Source organism: Calonectris borealis, chromosome 6, assembly GCF_964195595.1.
Source record: "Calonectris borealis chromosome 6, bCalBor7.hap1.2, whole genome shotgun sequence".
In the NCBI taxonomy this organism is placed as follows: Eukaryota; Metazoa; Chordata; class Aves; order Procellariiformes; family Procellariidae; genus Calonectris; species Calonectris borealis.
The window spans coordinates 25,599,638-25,621,813 of record NC_134317.1 but is presented as its reverse complement, the minus strand read 5'-3'; positions in this window follow the sequence as shown (position 1 = coordinate 25,621,813).

Here is a 22,176-nt window from a genome sequence, read left to right as displayed (position 1 = left end):
TAGATAGTTGACTATCCAGGGGAAATAGAATTTACCTTCTATTTTATTTTAATGCACACTAACAGATGCATTAGAAAATATGAGCTAATTGCCTTTCACCTGGAAAAATAAAATCATATACCTGGTATTTCTGAAATTATACAAAAATAAATAATAATAATAACAACAACAACAACCACAACAACCACCTTAAGATAGCCATCATTGCACTTAAACAATTGGTTAAGGCATTCTTGCTTAATGTGTGCTACCAATGTATGAAACACAATAAGAACAAGACACTGAACATGTCTGAGGACTACTTTAGGCTGGTGGAGGTGCACTGAATAGTGACTAGCCGGTGATCTAGGAACAGAGCTCGGCAGAGGTAAGGCAGAAGAGCAAGCAGGGCAGAAAGAAGGGGAGAGGCTTGGTAGGGCCAGGAGTGTGGCAGTGCAAGTTCTGCAAAAAGGGTTGAAAGAGGAACATTCATTGAATTTTATTAATTCAGCCATGCTCACATCCTTTTGCATTTTCTCCCTGTCATCATTTGTGCATTTAATTTGCCCTGACATGAAGACAGCTGTATGTGCAGACCTTCATAGCAACTTCATGATTCCCTCACACTAGTAGTCAGGGAAAGGATTAGCATTGTACAACATAGTGTTACTAAAGCCAAATACAGCTCAGCTATTAGTTTCTTGCCAATATTAATCCACAAATTAAAACATTCTTGAAAAATTGCTAAGTCATTACAAGAGATAGATATGACTGTCTGGAATCTAATCAGCCTATGGAACAACCACAAACAGAGAAGAAGATTTTGTTTGGGTTTGCTCAGCTGAAATAGGGAAGCGGAACATAACATACTGAAGGCAAGACACCAACCATGGTTCCTGGGGTGGAAATAATTGGTCAAAGTGGTGAGAAAGAGAAATGATTTCAGAAGAACTAAAACCACTCAACAAATTTAGTATTGACATCTGATGAGGGTGGTAATTTGAAGAATGCAAACGAACACTTTAAAAAATAAAATACAATAAAATAAAACAAAATAGCTTGGTTGCAAAACCATAGAAGTGAGATAATATTCTGCGACACTTTTCATGGTCTTGATTTTTGCCTTTAAATTTGACATAGACCAAAGAACAATGGAAAATGGAGCATGGGCTTTTGTTACTTTGCTAAGGAAGTTATCTGATGTTATCTTTAGTAATCCTAAGAAAATCAAAGTTGATTTCATTTAGCTATTGTTTGTTGCAAGGTTTATGAAATAATATAATTCATCTCTAGACAATAACTAATTATTACTAATTACTAAGAAATAAGTCAACAAAGATATTTTCCTGTTTACATTCTTATCAGACTGTATCAAGACCATCTGTATTTTCAAGTCCTTTATCCCAAGGGATAAATAATTTGTGTTGTTCATTGAGTATACACATGCAAATATGTCATTTGGATTTGATGCACGTTTACGAAGCCAGACCTAGAGAACTTAAATGGGAAAACAAGCATTAATATACAGGAAGAAAAGCTTAAACATGCAGTCACAGCAGATAGAAAAGTAAATACTTCAGTGAAATGGTTTTGCAAAACTATTGTACTGATTGTACTGCATCAGTGTTTGTATACAGAAACTCTTCTAGGTGTTATCATTTCTATTTGCTGCTGATATTTTTGCAGCTGTCCACCACAAGAGCGTGTGGGTGTTTGTGCGTGTGTGTGTGTTCCTGTGAGAGCACTGCTTTGCTCACAGCAGTCACAGATTGCCCAAGCTGCAGAATTCAGATCTGGATCTGGGAAGGGAATGAACAGCTATATAAACTAGACATTGAAAATTTTAAAGCGTGCTTATGCTTAAAGACTCAAAGCTGATGAATGCCAATATGCTTGCTTTCTGTGCCCCCCATTGCTATCAGCAAGCAGACTGGTCTCACTTCCACTTCTTTCAGTCTCTGCTCCTTCAGACACTGCTCCTTGCTGAACCTTTTGCCACAACTGGAAGGATTTTGTCCTTCCCAGCAGGCTGGGATTCTCAAACTCGGAGCTCATTTCCTCTCTGCCGCTGTTTTCACATCCCACCCTTGTGCCTGTGCTCTCACATAGGGCTGGAATGATGGTGGTAGTGATGTGAGTACTTTCCAGTGCAGCTCTGTGGTTTTTTTTTCCCCCCTTCCTTTCCTTTCCATGATTTTCCTGGCTTCAGAAATGGATGGCTCAGGAAAAGGCAGGGCATGCTGGGGGACAGATGAGAGGGAAGAGAGGTTTCCTAGCAAAGGCAGGCAGAGCTACCGGGCGACAAGCCTTGCCCCACCTCGCGCCAGGCAGGAGCTGCACCTTCCCTGAGCACACAGGACTCTCCCTGCTTCCCCTTAACCTTCGGAAATGACATCCTTATCCTGCAAGTCAGCAGAGTGCACAGTCTTCGCTCTACAAAAGACACTGCAAAATAATTTTCAAGCGATACGCTGTTCCCCTTGCAAGAGTCAGAAGTGTGAGAGGCCACTGAAGGTTACTAAGCTTTCCTTTCATTTATTTTTGCTCTGTTGTGGCTTTACTGTGATCCTTTGTTTTATGGCTACATTTTAAATTTTTCAAAGTCTCCTAGCATAATAGGATCTGCCATCTTTTGGCACTACTCAGTACAAAATAGTAGTTAATAAACTGCTCTGACTGGACTGGAGACTGTCTATACCCATGCCTTTGTATATGACAGCCCCCCCGTGCCCATGGGGATGCAGTCATGGCTCTCTAGGAGCCAGCAGAAATGACTTGTTTGTATCTGCTGATCTTTGGTTTGATGACAGTGTTTGTCTGTTTAATGAAATCACAGTGTCTGTGAAGCTGAGATAGGAAATGGCTAAGTATGTCTTTTCACCTTCATAGTGCCCGAAATATAAGAACTATTCTTGACTTGTGCTTTATGTGAGCTACATTATGTTAAAAACACAGCTAATTCGAAACGGAGTGAAATACCCTTTTTAGCTGGTGGAGCAATACGGCTCAGCTGAGTAAAAACCCTTGGAGGGCTAGTGGGAGATTATGTGTCCTGAAGAGGTAACAGGCGGGCTAGTGGGAGATTATGTGTCCTGAAGAAGTAACAGGCTTCCTTGTGGCAGTGAGAGCTAGTGTGCTGATCACTGCAAAGGCTTGATTAATGGAGTGATTAAAGCAGCAGAGGGTTAGTGCTCTGGCAGCTGGGCCATAGGAAATGGGCATGGAAACTACTGGGAGAGGGGAAATACACAGCTCCAGAATCACAGGGCTGACTTGCCCTAGCAAACACTTTGATGTCGGAGGTGGGGAAGGATGAAACACATCAGGCAAAAAGAAAAAAAACCCTCCCACCTTCCCTTCCCCCCTGCCCAGCCTTATGCTTACAAGGGAAAGCCCCTGACTTTTGGCTCACTTAGCAGAAGGCAATAAAGCTTCCTATTACGAGGCTTCCTCTGATGTATCGTAACTGGTCTCAGGCTCCAGAAATCTGATCCCTTGGAACAAAACTTACAGTAGATGCTAATAGAGTCTCTAGCCCAGCAATGCTACACACAACGCTCTGCATGGGCCCAGAAAAACTTCTAATTCAGTCACATCCTTTATTCTTCAGCTTTCCTGGCCTGTTTCTTTTTCCTAGGTTACTCCACTTTTAAGCAGAGGTGAGCCAAACCTAGGCTACTCGTGCTCAAGGAATGAATTCCTCCAAAGCTACAGGCTGAGAGCCAACTTCTTTGTTTGGGTCCTTTGCAATGGCAACAAATCTATGTGTGGTTGTTTGAGTTGGTCCCGTTAAAGATAAGGATCATCTGCAGAGCTGGAACCTGCATCTGGAGTCGAAATTCCCAAGGCTCAAAGGGTTTAGATCAGATGTCTGGGAATGGAGCCCTCCTTCTTCGCCTTAGACATCTGATCTAAAACAACTTCAAACTTGTAACTCCTTTCAGATTAACCTCAGCTGTGAGAGGCCTGGGGATTCACATTCTTGGCTTACTAGTATGACTTCTCCATGCCTCACATCACCACAGTTGATTAGAAATACTTTCTGTATTAACTTTCAGCTCCTGTCTCATGCATGAAGGTTAATAGCCAAGAATATCCTCAGAGAAGGTACCTTGTATTTAATAAATGAAGACCAGGATGGGGCATGAAAAGGGGAATAAAATTCACCATCAGTCCACTAGAGGGTAGCTCCCCTCAGATCACAGCTGAAAGCCTTCAGCCCGGCCCCAGGCAGAGCGTGCTGGGCTCCCCTGCGCTTCCCTTGACGTGACAAAGCGGCATTAACAGTCTCCCGTTACCCTCAGTGAGCTCCAATTTCTAATTTAATAACCACAACAAAAACATCAAAATTCTATAATGACTCTCCTAGAGAAAGATAGGAAAATTAGCACCCAAGAATAGTATGCATCTGAAATTTAGACCTTTAAACAATAGACAAATGGCCACTAAACAATGGCATTTTAATATATAACCTGAATTAACAAGTTTAAGTCCCTTAATTTTATATCCCTGGTATATTATTTATGGTATTTGTGGGCTACAAACATTGATATGAAGTGGATAGTTCGTGTGCATTATGTGGGAAGCATCTACATTATATATAATGCATAAAGAAATCTACACAGCCTTCAGCATGCCAGCTGTTTCTGTTTATGACACTGAGTTATTCATGAAATCCAGGAAGACATTTTGTAGTAAAATACGCTACCTGCTTGCTTTTACACTGCTGGAGTTGTCTGTCCAGCTAGCTAAATAATTAAGGGAGCGATGTGAAATTAAATATCACATTTCAGTCCACCTTTTCCCTTCATCAATTCTTTCTTGTAAGAGGAGCCAGGAACGAGAAAAATATGACTCACAGGGGCTGTTTAGGTGTTGCTATCGTATGTACAGAAGGTAAAGAGAATGATAATATGCCTTTCCTGTCTGTAATAGTGTTCACTGTAGCAAACCTTCCTGCTTGTTACAGTAGAGTAAATGGGGTGTTTAATTTGGGATTCAGTGTAGTCTGGAGTCAAGGTGCAGCGGTTTTATTACAGAATACAATTTTATTGGAGGCTGAAGATTTAAATTCCACCATACATACATACATACATGGAAGTTCTGCTTTGCAGTTTCAAGCTAATACACATACACACAGAGTATGTTAAACACGCTCTCTGATTTTTCAGTTTGAAGGAAGCAAGGAATTCTGACATATTTCTGCATTTTCTAATGCACTGCGAAACCTTGTTAGAACACAGGCTCCTCCAGCCATCCAGAAAAGAAAACACACGCACGCATTCAAAAGGAGCAAGTGCTATTTTTCATTTCCTCTTCAGATTTTTGACGGTACCCGCAACGTCTCCGGTTCATGACCCCCAGAAAGAAGCTTTTGGGTTTGGAAAATATTTTCTTTGTTTAGCTTTTTTCCAGCAAACAGCAGCATACCCCACCCCCCTTCCCCCAGAAAGGTGTTCAGATCATGTAATCATTTCTCCTTTATTTAGTCTAAATCTTAAGACAGAAGTCTTTCAATAGAATGATTTTCTGGCAAGGCCACAATATGATGTATATATTTGGAAATCAAATTATTTAGAATTATGACCATGTCATCAAAATAAGCCATTTTGAAATGCACTGCTAGCTCTCCAAACAGATTGTATGGGGAAAATTGGATAACACTTGGCTTGAGCGCTTAGAAGTCAGTAAAATCAAAACACTAGGGACCGTTTCATTTCATTTTCGTCAAAATACAAACCCACCTCCACCCGCGCGGGGCTGCGGGCGGCGGGGACGCGCGGGGAGCCCCGGCCCCGGCCCCGGCCCCGGCCGCCGCCAGGTGGCAGCCGCCGTTTAGGGAGCTCTGTCCGCTCCTTCTTTCCCCAAAGACTCGGAGAGATAAATAACAGCCGAGCAGGAATCCTGGCGCAGACAGGATATTTAACACCCGCAGATCAAAAAACGTAAAGCTTTTGCCTACCCCGGTACAATAAACCTGGCTTTAAGGGCCTTGTTATTCCTAGATTTAATAGCTTAGCCATTTTTTTTTTCTATTTACAACCTTTGTAAACCAAAGAGAGAAAAATAATATTGTTGTGTAGACCATAAATACTGCTGCTGTGGATCTATTTTATCCGGGGGGGAACTACACATAGATTCTCAACTGCTAGCATATTTGTGTATCATCCGTGGTTACCGGCACGCTGTGAAGCTGCTTTCTCTAACGCGCTACAGTAGCTGCGTACCTGGGTGAAAGGAAATTATTTCTTCCCAGGCAAAAGAGGATGCTCATCCTGCTGTGGGTAATCACAGGCAATTTCCATTTCGTTAGCATTTTCCTAACCCTCTTTTGTGGTGCTCTTTGATAGCTAGCTAGTGGTAGCCCAAGGTCACTGCCTGCTTTGGCTGCTATTTTGCCAGCAACATATTTACACTGAAGTGTGGGATAAACTGTTTCTATCCAACTATTAAAAAAAAATTAGGCTCATTTCATCTCTTATGAAAGAGAGATACTGACAGTCCAAGTATTAACTCCTTTATTCGCATGTGCACATAGCTTTAGAATGAGCTAACGCCTAGATCTTGCCAATGACCTCAACCTTGATCTGGAGGGACCATTTATTCACGAGCAAAACATTCATTCTCCATACAAACTGGTCCTGGGACTACTGCCTGTGTGACATTTGGTCCTCTATTAATAAACACACAAGACACAAAATTACTGTGATTTTGTCCTCTTACCATTTGGGGTTGTATGTCATGCACACAGCACCACGGCTACTCCTGAGGAACTTTAAATTAGAAATCAGCGTTTAGTGGCTTTGTAGATTGCACAGAGGAATTACGGGCAGTCCTGAGGCAACTGAGGGCTGTGAAAGCATAGAGAGACAGGCACAAAGGCAAGCACCGGCAAGAGAAGCCGGCCTTTTTTTAGCTGGGGCGGGGGCTTTTTCATGACTACACAACGAGTGTATTGCAGGTCCCTGTTCATCAAAATCATAGGAACCACCATTTTGCAGTCCACATGCAACAGCGATAAAATGGTGGTTCAGAAGGGCTAGCACACCCGTCTCAGCACCGGAGTTCCTCTGCTCACTCAACAGCCCAGCTCTTTTTTTAATTATTATGAAATGGCAATAGATTTTAGATTAGGAATGAGACAGGAAATGAGGGGAAAATCCTGCGTGCATCTGGAAAACACACAGGGTAAAAATTAACCTTGAAGCTCAAAGAAAACAATGTATGTATACATGTGAAAGCAGTCTCCATATGAATTTTCTAATAACTGTGAGGTGTATCTTCATCTTAAAACTTGTAACTTTGAGAAGATTTAACACAATACGTGCTGTTGTAATGCTGCAGAAACCAATGAAGTATTTTAAAAAATAAAACCATAAAGCAGAAACAATTACATTCAACTCTGAGCAGGAATTAACCTGGCACTGCAAATGATGAACCTTGCTTTATAAGAAGGGGACTTTTTAATATGATGATTTGGCAATTTGGAGGGATGGTTATTTTCATTTTAACAGGCCTCTGCTTAGTGTATGTCCCCTTGGGGATGTAATGAAGGTTAACAACTTACACGTGGGGAGAAGGGATTTTAGTGATTAGGGAAATTGCAGGCTCCAGTTTATGTGAGCGTGTATGTGACACAGAGAGGTAGAGAGAGATTCCTCCCCATTTCAGACACTGCTGCACAAAATGGGTGTAAATGTGAAACATTTCTTGGGAAAAGCCATATGTAATATAGATAGCAGTCCACCAGGGGCTGAACTGAATGGAACTACTGGCCCCTGGACTCTTTGCTGGTGTCAGATCAGGTGTCAAAGCAGAGAGAGTTAGTTTACTTCCAATAGTGCATCAGCATGGTCTATCTTACCAAAAGCCTTGCCTTGACAAAACAATGTAGATACATATTGGGCTCAAGCAGTCATGACTGGCAACTCAGAGAGGCAGAACTTAGCCTCTTTCTTGCCTCTAATCCGGTAATGTTTTTCTGTCAAACTTCCTATGTACTCCATGCCGACTGAATTCAGAGCTCAGAAGAGACTCCAGCTGAATTTTTCGCTGTAATGTTTCACTTTGTAAGATTTGTTATTAGATTACTTTATAATTGATTTGGTATTAAACAGCAAATCAGAACTCTGCTTTCAACCAAAACCATCTGTCCACTTACATTTCTGTGCATTCTTGACCCAGTGTGACAATTACCAGGGGAAAAACATCCCTTTACAATATTGAACGCAGTCCTGCGCCTGGACATTCAACGATATTCATTGGCCTATATAACTTAAACAAGAGCAGTTTGTTAGCCTAATAAATCCAAGATTTGGGCTGAGAAATAAAGGTGCTGTCAATAACCCTTTAGCCAGATAATAGAAAGGGGATTATATGATTATTCTGTCAAAAAATTAGGTTTCATACTTTTAATTGGCATCATATCCTGTCATGAGTCTGTAGGGTTTAAATCACAGTCCACCATGTTAGAGAAGGAAACCTAATAGTAAATCCTTTCATCCCAGAGCCTGTAGGGTTTTTATGTGAAGTCCTAATTTCTGTTAAAATACTTCCAAAGAAAGACAACAGGAAACAGTAAATATGGCAACACCACAAATATACTTTTCTGATGCACTGTTTCTGTCAGCGTTCAAAGAATAAGTTGTACGGGCTGGAAGGGAAACTGCTGTATCATTAAAACCCAAGCAGGCTCAAACAGCCACCCTTTTGTAAAATGGCCCCCCTCCCCACCGTCTCTCATAAATCTTGGTTCAAACTGGGCTAAAGCCATGGATTGACTTTGCCTCTTGCAGTAATGGCTTGAAACTGTTGTGCATCACAGTTCTGCGTTCAAAGGGAATCAGGAGTATTTAAAAACAACTTCTGGTGCAGGATGCAATTATAACTGACAGCCAGATGTCTGCCCTGTCTGGTACAGCAAGCCTAGAAGAGATTGCAAATGGTCTTGAGACCTTTGGATCTAAACAGTGCGTCTGAGTGAGTGATACACAGATAAACAACAATACCACAAATCACTGACACCAGCCAAGGGGTTGCTGGTACTGATAAAGATAAAGATGTCGGGAAGCAGCTGACCCTTCCACCCTCCCTTCTCTTATTTTTTACTGTGCCAAAAACAAAGTATGTTAGTGGAAAAGGACTCAGCCCACAAAATGTGTTTATATATCCACTGCCAGAAGTTCATCTTGTGAGGAAAGTTCCGTAAGTACTTGTTTAGTTTACAAAGGTTAACTGGACTGTAGTGAAAGATGTTTGATATTTTGATTAAATTATATGTCTGGAACATTTACAGCAAGTTCTATAATACGGGGTGTTCTCCCCAGGTGTGTTACCTTCTGAAAACGTTTTTAAATGGACTAACACTAAAAATGGACCCTCTTCTCTACACGGTCTGAATTGATTATTATGCATACGAGGCACTGCTTTGATGTCGAAGTATGTTTCTTATAGTACTTCTAGGAATTTTTAGAGATTTCTCTCTCTTTATAAAGCATCCTATTTTATGTATCGTTTTTGAAGCATGTACTGACTTACTGACTTAGTAAGCACAGGCTTATGTGGGAGTACACTGAAAATTGTACAAAGCTTTTGGGAAATCAACAGAAACGACTTGTCTTCGTATCCTTTACTTACATTCACTATGAGACCAACCAACTCAAAGGCTTTAGAAGTAACTGTGCTGTTAAACTGACATACATTCACCGTATCACGTTAGCCTACAGGGAAATGGCTGAAGAGTGTTTGGACAGTAAACAGTTTGAAGCAGTGAAGACATGCAAATAACGTGAACGAAACATAAGATAATTTTTCAGACACTTTAAAAATAAGTATTGTATTATATTTGATTTGCCTTTACGATCACTTTCTTCCTGTGATATCGTTACTGTCTCTTTAAAATATCTGATACCTGATAAAAACTTTATCTGCTTTGAATTATCTTGTGTTTTGTAACAGGATTTTGTATAGAATTTATTAAAAAAAAAGAACAGAAGCTGTCCAGGAGACATCTTTTTCTTACATCCCAGTGGGAAAATTCACTGCATCACTTTATCACAGGTCTTCAGTGTGTCACAAAGACAGGTCTATGCAATATCATTAGAATGAAAGATAAGGGACTCCATAATACAAAGATGTCATCAGTGATGGGAAAATTCCAATTTTGAAAGAGGACCTCATTCCAAATATCAAGCTTGAAGGATTTAGTATCTTGAAACATTTTTCAGGTTGGTTCAATGTCATTGTGATAAAAAGGATGTCACTTAAATCACAGCGACCTGATGTGCAAAGTTGTCCTACCGGATGAATTGCCAAAACTTTTATTCACAGAAGACTCCTTTCAACTAGTCTAAAAACTGACCAGGCCCTCGCCGTTCCTTGAGCCAAACTTACGTTATGGACTTCATGGTGAAGGATGACCAAAACCTTTCTCTGTAGCCTCCATTCCCTCGTTGGCTCTCTGCCCCTCCTGCTTGACTCCTGTTCCCACAACGGGCACTGCTTGTTTGGACATCACCATTTGGGGCTGTCCTGCAGTTGACCCGCTGAACGCATACTGCTGTAAACTTTTCACTTTATGGGCAATAATTTGGAAAAAAAAAAAAAAAATTGTTCTTACCCTTAAGGCATGAGAGACTTGAGCTAAGATGTGTGAACAACCTGAGAAATTAGAAACACAGTTTTTCACTGAAGATTCTGTAAGAGGTAGAGGTACGCCTTGGCCACATTCACACAGCAGAAGTGGCAATTTGCTGCGAAGGAGCCACAGCAGCAAGGCTGGGCAGTGGAGCGCCAGCTCGGGCACTTTTGCAGTACACCACAGGCTGCGGTGCAGACATGTCCTAGCACACCTTCACGCCAAGAGAAAAGGCCCCAAGGTTATGCTACGCACCAAGAAACTGCTGAATTAGTAGAAGTATTAAAGCATTGCAAACCACATCTTTTTAAAGAGTGAAGATAAAGGCCCTAGAATTCCCCAAGGAAAATAAAAAGTTGCCAAGAGTATGGGTGTGAGAGGAAAGACTGTCAGGTTTGAATCTTCTGTGAAAAGCCAGATCACACAGAGGGAGGGACCTGGGGCCTAGTGATGGCCATATTTTGGCCAGCGTTGAAGTCTGGGGAATAATTCATGAGAGGCTCAAGAAAGCCTCTGGAGTCGTCTTTAAATCAAACTAGCACATGAACAAGTGCTGAGTTTTAGGCATTCCAGCTTCTTCAAGTTTGTCATTTTAATAAGCTTTGAATGGTCACATAGCCTAAATCCATTTTGATGTGTTGAATTTTATTTTGTTTGTAATAATTTTTAAAGCTAATGATTACTATGTAATATTATGTATGGGACTCTTCTTGGAGACAGTCTTTATTAACATGAGAAACTTTTAAAGAGCTATTGCTGGTGTAACATATTCATTGTTACAGCACTTCTAAATGGTATTTTAAGATCCCGGTAATTCTCGTCGATATGGGAGATATAAATATCTCCTCACCCTTGCCTCAGAGTGCATCAGGAAAGCAATGCACACAGATCAAGAGGGAGAAAAAGGCCTGCAAGTAGTATCAGCCCTCCCCCTCCCCTGCAAACCATCCCAGCAGTGTGGCTGGGACTGTGCAAGGAGAGAAGGAGAAGCAATGTGGTCTGAGAGACCAGGGTGGGCTGCAGACAGACTCCATAATGCTCCCTTAAAGGCAGAAGGGTCAAAAAGATGATGCTTGAAATTGCCCCTGTCCCCAGCCACCCAAAGGATAACAAAGCTCCTCTCCAGCCCAGAGCAAAAGGGAGAGAAGAGCCATTTGCCCAGGCTTCCCCGTGCACCGGCTGCTGTGCAGGCACTGCTCCTGAAAGCCCTAGCTCCCTGACGCCTGCGCAGCGCTGGGCCACACATGACACCCCAGTGTAATCCCTCTACCATAACTGCTTCGGGCACCCACTTACCTGTGAGACCCTTGGGATTTCCCTAGGGACCTAAATACCTTCAAGTTGAGTGCCTCAGTTTCTCCTCTGGACGATGGTTATAAAGATAATTCTGTACCCAGCAAGTTGCAAGGTGCTGTAGAAACCAAAGCAGCACTTGGGCAGCCAGCGACTTCCCAGTGGCTCTGGGAGCACCCTTGCCATGTTTGTTACTCGTGTGCCTCACGCACAGAAGGCACAGGGCAGGTACAGAGGTGCTAAATAGCAAAACAGCCCCTAATCCCTAAATGTTCAGCAGGATGAGCACAGCAGTTTGGAAGGACTTTCCAATATAAGGTGGGAAGTTCTCCAGTTGGGTTTGCTGTTTATAGTTCCTCCAGCTAAGAATTGCACCTCGGGTTCCTTGTAGTTATGCTGAGTCGCGTGTTTCAAGGCGGTCATGTTAGACTCTGTTTCTGTATTACTATGGTTACCATTAATAAAGTTGTCTCCATAAGTTACCAGGAAACAGACAGTAAAGAAATGTTGACGTTTTCTTGAGAACTAGTGAGAGAGACATATATATGTAGTGCAAATAAAGGAAAAGAAAAATGAGACTAAGCCAAAATAATAAAGAACATGAAATGATTCCATAACTACCACTCAGCTTAAGAACGTAAATGACATTGCATTATAAATGATAACTATGTTCCTAAGCAAGAAAGCAAATCCCAAGCTCTGTCTTGAGAACTGTAAATGCTATCCCTTTCCGGTCTCAGCCATAAAACCCAAGTCTGGAGCTACTGCTTACTCCCCAGGAAGGGTTTGTGGGCTTTCAAAATTACCACACTCATCAGAGGAACTTGGGAGCCAGTTTGTACTTCAGATTAGAGTTCAGAAAAGAAATCCAAGGACGTGGGTAGTATTGAGTTAGATAGGAGTTTCATTGATTGAATAATCTATAGCTGCAGAAAGTACAGCTATTTTTCTACTGAGTTTCACTTATCTGACTTTCTTCTGAGGAAAGCTTTTATGGGGTACATCTATCAGTTTGGACACAGAGGCGCAATGCTCGTTGGTGTATGTCCATTAAACTATAATAAAACTACAATGCAGGTAGCATTTCAACTGTCTTATTTTTATATACTTTATGTTTATATCATTATCTTCATGTACTTTCATTCTTTTACACCTTTGCAGTATACTAATCTCTGTAGCGGATGACTACATAGGAAAGAAAAGGCTAGAGTTTTGACAGGAATGTGTGTTTTTCTCAATTTGATGACCTAGTCAGGAGCTCCAGCCTCACTCCAAAGCCACAAACCCCCCAAACTGCAGGAATTTTAATAAAAATTCATAAGACAGGTTAATTGAACTTTGCTGTTATTTTCTTTCTTCTCCTGAGCACCCTGGAGTGCCCTCACTGGAAGACTTATCTTGGAAGACCCCATCACCTAGGCATTAGGCACTCATTTGGGAGGTGGCAGACGTGGGCTCCAGTCCATGCTTGAATTTACAGAGAAGGGATTGTCTTATGGTCTCCTGAATATCAGAGGAGTATATTAATATCTAATCTATAGGAACTGGGTCTTTCTTCTCAAGTAATAGTAACCAAGCCCCTGGAAATGTTTTCATCGCTTTGAGGGACGCATATTTTTTGTTACATTTTCTCCTGATTTGTGAAACGGCAGCTCTCAACAAGCAAATTATTTGCCAACCAAAAAATAAAAATAACAAACAGCCCTGAAAAAGTACCTGTCGCTTGTTTTGCCAGCAGTTTTGCAAAAAGAAAATTAAAGACCTGATTGAAGTCCCTTTAATAGATTTCAGAAGGGAATGTACTTGACTTTGTGGCTTCATCATCAACCTTAACTTTGTTTTCAGAAATTTGAATGGGATTTAGCTGTACAAATCCCACTCTAATCCATAGGAGTTCTGTGGCTAAAACCTAAACGGCTCTCACAGAACATCTTGTCTTCTTTAATTAAAGGCTTCTGGATTGATTTTCATAATTTATTGTTTTCGTAGTTGTTTTATGAAACTGTTGGCTGTTGGCATGTTGCATGTAAATATGCGTATGATAAATTGTTAAACTACTATTACTCACTCCATCAGTCTATAGCGTACCATAGCCCAGCTTTGTGCTTTTGATAGTACAAAGTCATTACAAAGCTCATAGGTAAATGCCTATTAATAACTAATTAATCATGACTGCACTTTTAAGTCTCATTGTGGACAATGGTACAGGTTCCACTGACTTGAATAGGTGTAGGATTTCGCCCATTAAAATGATTAATATGTATCTTCTTATTTTCACCAGAGCATCAGTAGATTCGGCAATGTAGCGTGTGCCGAGAGTACGCTGCATTTCACTAGTGCGCCTGCTTGCTGGCCTATTAAAGAGAATAACCGGGACTCTGTGTAAATAGAGTAAAAGAGCGTCCACAGACTTCCCCCTGGACCCGCGTTCCCCATGTCTCTAATAGCATCTTCTGGCCGTCCTCAGTGGCGGGGAATGTCCCTCCCCACATAACTGACCTGACGGTGCCCGTTGGGGTCTGAGGGACCTCTCCCGGGGCTGGCATTTGTCCATGCTGGGGACAGGGCTGTCCCTAGTCATGCTGCTCCCTTAAATTATTCCACGGAGGTTGTCCTCTTTCAGCCAGGACAGTCTTGCCAGCCTTGCACACCTCACCTAGGTGCCAGCCCAGGTCCAGTTACTGAATCCTGCCTCTCTGTTTCTGTTTCCATGATGGTGGGAATGGCATACTTGCTTCCTCAGGCCTTTTCTGATGTTTCAGGAAAAAATTGAAGCCCCCAGGAAAGGGTTAAATTAGCTAGATGCTTCATTGATTAAATAATCTGTGGCATGTTTACATATTTATACTCAAGGCATTTCTAAGTTTGCTCTTTCTCTCAAAAGAACAATAGCAAACGCTCCTCTTCCAAGGTTAACAATTTCCAGTCCATCACTTCTTTCACCACATCATTTCATCCTGCAGGTTTCCAGTTTGATGGCTCTTAAAGGTTTAAGAAGTTGAAATTGACCTTGACCTGCAAACATATGATTTACAGTAGATGATATTGTTCTGGAAAAACAAAACTTCTGTCCTGAAACTAAACTGCATTTAATGATTTATATTACTTCTCCTGGGCCAGGTTCTGGTGTATTTACTAACATTGTATGTTATTTTAACTCCTCCAGAAGCCCCAATGATTTGGGAGGCACTCTTCCAAGGTGAGGCAGATTCACAATATGAATAAATATACCAGCATGTGGTCGGCTAATATATTGTCATGATTTCGAAGATAAATTCTTTGATCACTTCTAACCTTGTCTTCAGGTCTGTTTGTAAAGTCCTTGCAAATTATTCAAATATATTTTAAAAATACACAGATAGTACCTGTTTTCTTTAAAAGAAATCCCTATTGGCAGTATCACGAGATACCTTGGAATATGCTACGTATGTTTGTGCTGGAACAAAAAAAGTCCTCCTTCTACTTTGGAAATTGTGAAATACATTCTAGTTGCAGACTTTAATGGGGCAGGTTTTAAATCACAGTGAATTAAACAATTAATTGTAAAATGATGAAAGAATATCTTTCTGGTGTCCCTGTGAAGCTTAAAAGTTTGGAACAATGTGTGTTAAAGAGACAAGACTGGCACTGAAGTGTTCCTGGTATCATTGCTACCTTTTATCTTTTTTGGCAGCTCTTTAGGAAACAGCAGAGAAAGAAAAATATGAAATTGAACACAGCAAATTTAATTATAAAACAAAGCCACCCACCTTGCTTTCAGGGTCAGGAAGTATAATCGTCTCCTTTTGACGCAAGAATGAGTTTAACAACATATGTTAAATGAACAATTATTTAAAATAAAAGGAAATGACCTTAAAGACAGCTGCAGTATCTCAGGCTATAGCACCGATGGCGTGCAGAAAAACAGCCCATTGTGGAATGAAGGCACGCGCACAAACGAGAGCGCTCCTGCAACCCTACCCTGGCAGAGACAAAAGCAAAAAGCAATCATTTCACAGAATTCTCTGTGAAATATCTCGCTTATATTTGACCTCACCAGCTTGTTCTGCCTCTGATTTTTTATTTATGTTTGTTTACTTTGGTCTTTCTTTTTTCTTTTTTTTTTTTTTGGCTGCAAGACCAAATCCTAACGCCCAAAGCCACTGTTTGCTGCACAATGGCACGATGACATTGGGTGTTTTCCAGTAAATTGTATTTTAATGAATGTCACAAGCAGTGGAAACACCAGAGCAAGAACATCAGCGCTACATGCACACCTAAGGAAAATAAAAAGAAAAGGGCTTTTTGCAACAGAATAAATCCATTTTTCTTGAAAGCGCCCGGAGTCACATGACAAAGCCCGGAGCCTTTAGGACAGCACAGAACCCGCCTGCAATGGGAAAGAAATTAAGCAGGTCTGCCTCCTCCTCGCACACGCGTTTTAGCCTGTCGACGCGTTGCCTGTCCATATCCCTCACAGCGCATCTGTAGAGCCATTAAATTGGATAATCCCTCTGGCCTTTGATACATTTCTGGACATGATTATTTCATTACTCGCAGTATATCAGTAGGATCATAATAAAAAGGACTTCTGACAACCTGCCAAGAGTTTTGTGGCCTTGTAAACACAAAAGTGCTCTAATAAAATTTTATTAAGTGTTAAAAAGTCATAAAAAGTGAAATAACATAAACTACAAAATTTACTGTCCTCAGCAAATGCTGAAAATATCGTCCATAGTAAAATTAAATTAGCATGTAATAGACGGCGCGGCAGTGTGGAGTGGGTTTAAAAAAGGATCCAGAAAAAAAAAAAGGGGGGGGGGGGGGGGAAGAAAGGTTGCACTTGAACTAAATATGGGTCACGGGGGTTTAGTTTATGGCGATCCTGGCGCTTCGCTGCCGGGCCGGCGAGGATGAACGCGCGGGCGGGGTGCGGGCGGGCCGGGGGCGCGGGGCGCGGCGGCAGCGCGGCGGGGCGCGGGCGGCCGCCAGGCGGCGCTGTGGGAGCGGGAATGCGGCGGGCCCCGCGCCGCGCCGCGACCCCCGGCGCAGCCCCGCAGGCCGCCGGGAGCGCTCCCCCACCCCAGAAACGAGCCATTTACAGGGATTTTGGCGTTTTCTTGCAAATAAAAAAAAAAAATGGAGCGAGGAAAACAATGCGGGTAGAGCTGGGCTGGAAGGCGCCTGGCGGGGCAGGCAGCGGCGGAGCGGGCTCCCGGCGGCTTCGGCCGCGCCGCTCCCCGCCGCCGCCCCGGCTCCGCGCCCCCGCGCCCGGGGCAGGGGCAGCGGCAGGGGCAGGGGGTCCCGCGCCGGGGGCGAGGCGGCAGAGAGTGCTCGCCCTCCGTGCCTCCGGGGGCCCGCCGCAGGAGCCAAGTAAGTTCAACCTTTCCGTTGCCGTCGGTGCTGCTCAGGGAGAAGGCACGGCCGGGGCAGGGACAGCGGCAGGGACAGGGACGGGCACCGCCGCACACGGCCGCGGCGGGGCGGGACGGGACGGGCTGCCGCTGCTCGCCGCGCTCCCCCCGGGCCGGGCCGGGCCGTGGCGTGCCGGCTGTCCGTGCGCCGGGGCGGGGGCACCGCTTGTCTCCGGGCTGGTTTTGGGGCCGGCAGCGCCCTGCTGCTGGGGTGTGGGCACTGAGGAAGCGGACGAGGTGGCGATGCCAGGTTCTCGTGGCATCGGTCCCCCCTGGGGACGCCCGTCCTTTGGGGCTGCACCGGGATTTACCTGCGGTTGGCCGGGAAGGAAGCGACCATGCTGCCGTCACATGGAGCCGCTTGGCAAAGCCCCCCGAAACTTAACGCGGAGGAGAGCGGGGAGGATAAAATAGTAATAAAACAAGGAAATTGACTTCAGATTTGTGGGTAGAAAATATTTTAAGTTTCATTTTATTCAGGTGAAGAGGATAACTGATTCTCATGTGGCAAGGCTGATGTTCAAGGCCAACTACTGTACGAAAAATAGTGCCTCGCTGCCTAAGCCTGGCTTGTCTTTGAGCCCGGGCTGGTGCACGCTGTAAAGTGGACCAGAAGCGCAGCCGGACGAGCCCCGACGGGGAGCAGGCAGTGAGAGATCTTTAGGCAAAAACTAGCTTAAAGCTATACAGTATATGAGCAGGAACAAAGAGCTTTGTTCTCCCTAAGGGAGAAAAAATAACCATTAAGTTATTTTTAGTAGAAATGCTAACAACTCTGTAAGTAAACTGCACTTTAGTAATTGTGGATTTATACACTGTGTGTTAAGGTAGGGTTAAAAAGAAAAATGATAAATACTATTTTGCTTTGGTTTGATTCATATAAATTAATGGGAAAGTTGTAGGTATAGTGTAAAGTAGTGCTTGCTTTAGCTCGACTGTCTTAAATTAAGACTGGTTTCTAAAAATAGGTGTTTCTGTTTGTACATAAAGTTGGCTAGACCTGTGTGCATATGCAGACCATACAGCCATAAAATGTATATTTATCTCACTGATTCAAAACTTGTAATGTTTTATATACCCTTATGTTCATCACCTCTGATTAAAAGAATGAGGATATTACTGTGTAATTCATATATATATTTATTGACAAATTACAGAAATAAAATACATTTGAACAAATAGCAAAAAACTTTGCTTTTCTTCCATCTCAGATTTTTATATAAATCTTCAGTAATTTTACTGCAATTAGTAATGCTGACAGAAAGAAGTTATACTTTTTAAGCCGAAGAAAATGACCACATCACATTGTCTACTGCGTTTTAAAAAATCTGAGCTCTAAACCATCTACGGTAATACATAAGTTTTCAATGAACGTTAAATAATGATTTTCTTTGCCCTCAAATGAAATTTTCAGTCTTCTGTCACCAGATATAATGTAAAGACTGCAAAAATGCAAACAGAAAGTGTAGCAGCAGTGTGATCAAAGCTTTGAACTTATATGAATTAAAAAGTCAGCGAAGCATTACAGAATTCCACATACATGTGGCTAAGGTGTGTGCACGCCTACATAACTTTGAAGAGTTTTTAAATTAAATTAAGAGGTTGAGGAGTTAGTTTGCATTACTGAAAGGCTCTTCAGGATCAATTCTAATATTTGCCGGATTTTGGGAACATTCCTAGGAAATCCCTCTTTATGCCATGGTGTTGTGCAGAGCCACACTGCCTTTATTTTTAAATACATTCTTTAAAAACCTAACTCTGTCATCTGGCTGATCAGCTGTTTGCTATTTTGTGCTGCACTCTGCCTGAGCCAGTACATGTACAATATCACTGTGTGAACAATCCCATTTGTTCCATGGGGTTTACGGACATGAATTAGGGTACGTGCTTATGTGTGCAGGATCTGGGTTTCAGTGGTGAGAGAAACTTTTTTTTCCTGAATTCAGCGTTCTAATTTATGGCGGGTGGTTTTGAGTATGCGGCATTACTTCAACAATGGAATTTTTATATCAGCCTAATGTGATGCAAAATTCCAAAAAAAAGATGCGATAGGCGACTATAGGTTGTGTTTAAACGGACACAATAAAGGCCCAATGGGCAAATGTCTGACCCTGCCTTGGGCAAGGCTGGAACTCACGTTGTTTACATCCAGCTTCAGCCTCGCTCCTTTCAATATCCAACATTGTGCCTTGCACCTCCAGCTGCGACAAGCAAACGCAGGAGTCCTGCCTAGGGAAGTTTGCAGTCTGCCTGTCAGAAGGGCCTCAAAGGGTGAGGAAGAAAAGCACAGTTACAGCAGACCACGATGCTTGCAGCAGGCAGGATGGATATTGTCTGGGCTCAGGGACTGGGGCTGCACATGCGTCATTTCTTTTGCAGGGTTTCTTTAAGTGCTTGCAGAATTTAAAGGCACGCACCATCCAACAGAGGCCTATCTTGCAATACATTAACCAGATCTTTCCGAGTTGATTAATGGCTTCAGGCTTTTCTTGTTGGATTTTTTATTTTTATTTTTTTTTTACTGTAATACAGCTGGGCCCTACGCTACAGAAATAGATAATGGATGAAATCTTGGCTCTCCTGAAGTCAGTCACAAAACTCATTGACTTCATTGGAGCCACGTTTTCATCGACTGCATCGTAATATTTTGTATCAGCCATATGGAGGAGATTTAAAATTGGCTTTAGAAGAAATAGAAATTAGCTCCTCTACAAATGATTTGCATGGGTCGTTATCTGGTTTTTTTCTCCAGGTAATATAAATGGCAATACTAAGTGTAAACTGCCAAAAAGACAAATAGCTATATAACATTTTGATTTCCTGTAACTACAGCATAACTCAACTAAAATATTAATTTAAAATCAACAAGGTTGGATTACTGTACGTAAGACCACCAGGTCTGAGCTGGACGATGCAAGGGCATGGGAAGACATTCAAAGGCACAACTGGCTATTTACCGTTCATGACACTCTTTAGGACCACGGAGATGTGAAATTGTATGTCAGTGATGCTTTAACACAAGAAGCAGTTAGTTAAGCAGGAGAGACAGCATTAATTCACAGCCCTCGCTTTTGCACATTTAGTGTTATTGAATTGTGCTTCCCCTTGATATTTTAAACAGATGCATCATAATGGACTCCTTAAAATCTGATTTAAACCATAACACCAGGAAGTACAATTTTGTTAAAAATGGAGGGGGGGAAAAAGAAACTGCTGGACTCCCAGCCACTCCCACAGTTGTCTTTTCACAGACAGCTTTTTCTGATCCATTAGCCTGCCAGGATGGCACCTATCCAGTGTAAATATTACATTTTCAACATTTGGATGGCGTTTTGAGCAATATTTCTCATCCCCTGAGAATGTATACTTCATAAATACAATATTATCTGCAATTCAGAGCTAGATTATGGTAGGATGTGACTTTATAATGCAAAAGGTATTTAAAGAACTCTGTGTATGGACTCACTTACTGTAGAATAAAACTACTTCTTTCAGTTATTTTAATTTACAGTGAAAATGACTTAAGCACAGCATCAAACACTTTTTTTTTTCTGGAATAGGGAGGATCTAGACATGATTTTGGAGGAATAACTCCATGTGTAGACAAGATCTGTTGCTACTGTTTAGCAGCATAATCTGCACTGTGCATATCTTAAAGTGGAAAGCCACACTAGCATCTTTGGGACCTAATATCCTCGTTGGTCTAAACTCTTCACTGTGTATATTCCAGTAATATCCCACTGACAGTGCCAGATGCTGACTGAACTCCGCGTTGGAAATAATTATGAAAATGAGTTGATCCACATCCATAGCAAGTAGTGGATATGCTTAGAGAAAGAATTTGTTCTGAAATTCCCATCTCTATTTTAAATCCTTCTCTTTCTCATCAAAAGGAAAATGGGCAGGATTTGAACTGAGCCCAAATAAATTTCTTTTTACTCATTGTTCTTTAAATAAAAACAACGTAGCTGGTTTGTATAGCCTTGTGTAGGGGAGGAGGAACCGCACCCAGGCATGGCAGTTATATCACAAGCTTAGGCTGGTGTGGATTTACACGGCTGAACTATATGTCCTGAAATTTGTGTTTACAATGAAAAAACCTGACCTATCTTTAACTACAGCAGCATTGCTTAGGACTGTTTTAATATATACCAGATACAGTCCATTAAACTGGAACAAATATAATCCTGAAAATACTAGCTTCACTTTTTCCTGGTTGTAGGTAATTTTCCATACTCATAATCTGGTGTTTTGAAAGAATGTCCTTATTTCCTGACTTTGAAGTACAGAGCGGTGTTTTTGTCTTCTGTTTAGCTTCCCCGCCTTCCCTTCACTTTGTGGCTCATGATACTTTCTGTCTTGGGTCCTATATTTACCCACCTTCAATAAAATGTTATCAGCTGCTGCGTGATTCTCATTTGCAAGTCGCTGCCTGTGGATATCAAACTTGCAGGTCTGGTAGTACAGTAAAGCCCAGGTCGCGGAGCCTAAGTGAAGGGGAGCCCAACACCCACCTGGCTACAGCGATAAAGAAAAAAGAAATTGGAGATTTTCATAACGAAAAGCTGGGTAAGAAAATTCATGGCTTTCAAGCTGGTAGAAGTGTTTTACCATGGACCTGAAGGAGAGACACGTCAGTGTGACTGGCTGACTCCTGGCTTGTAACCAGAGCTGGAGAGAGTCCCCGCTGGGGCAGCCCCGCTCCTCCCCGCGCCCGACGCGGCCCCAGCGGTGCCCCAGCACGCAGGCAGGCAGCCAGGGCGCGGGCAGCGGGGCTGCGCCAGTTCTTTCTGGCAGAGAATCGGGCCTTAGATTTCCAGCCTTTGTCGCTGCAAAAATAACCTTGCAAATACGAAGCCTGAGTCAACTAAGGAG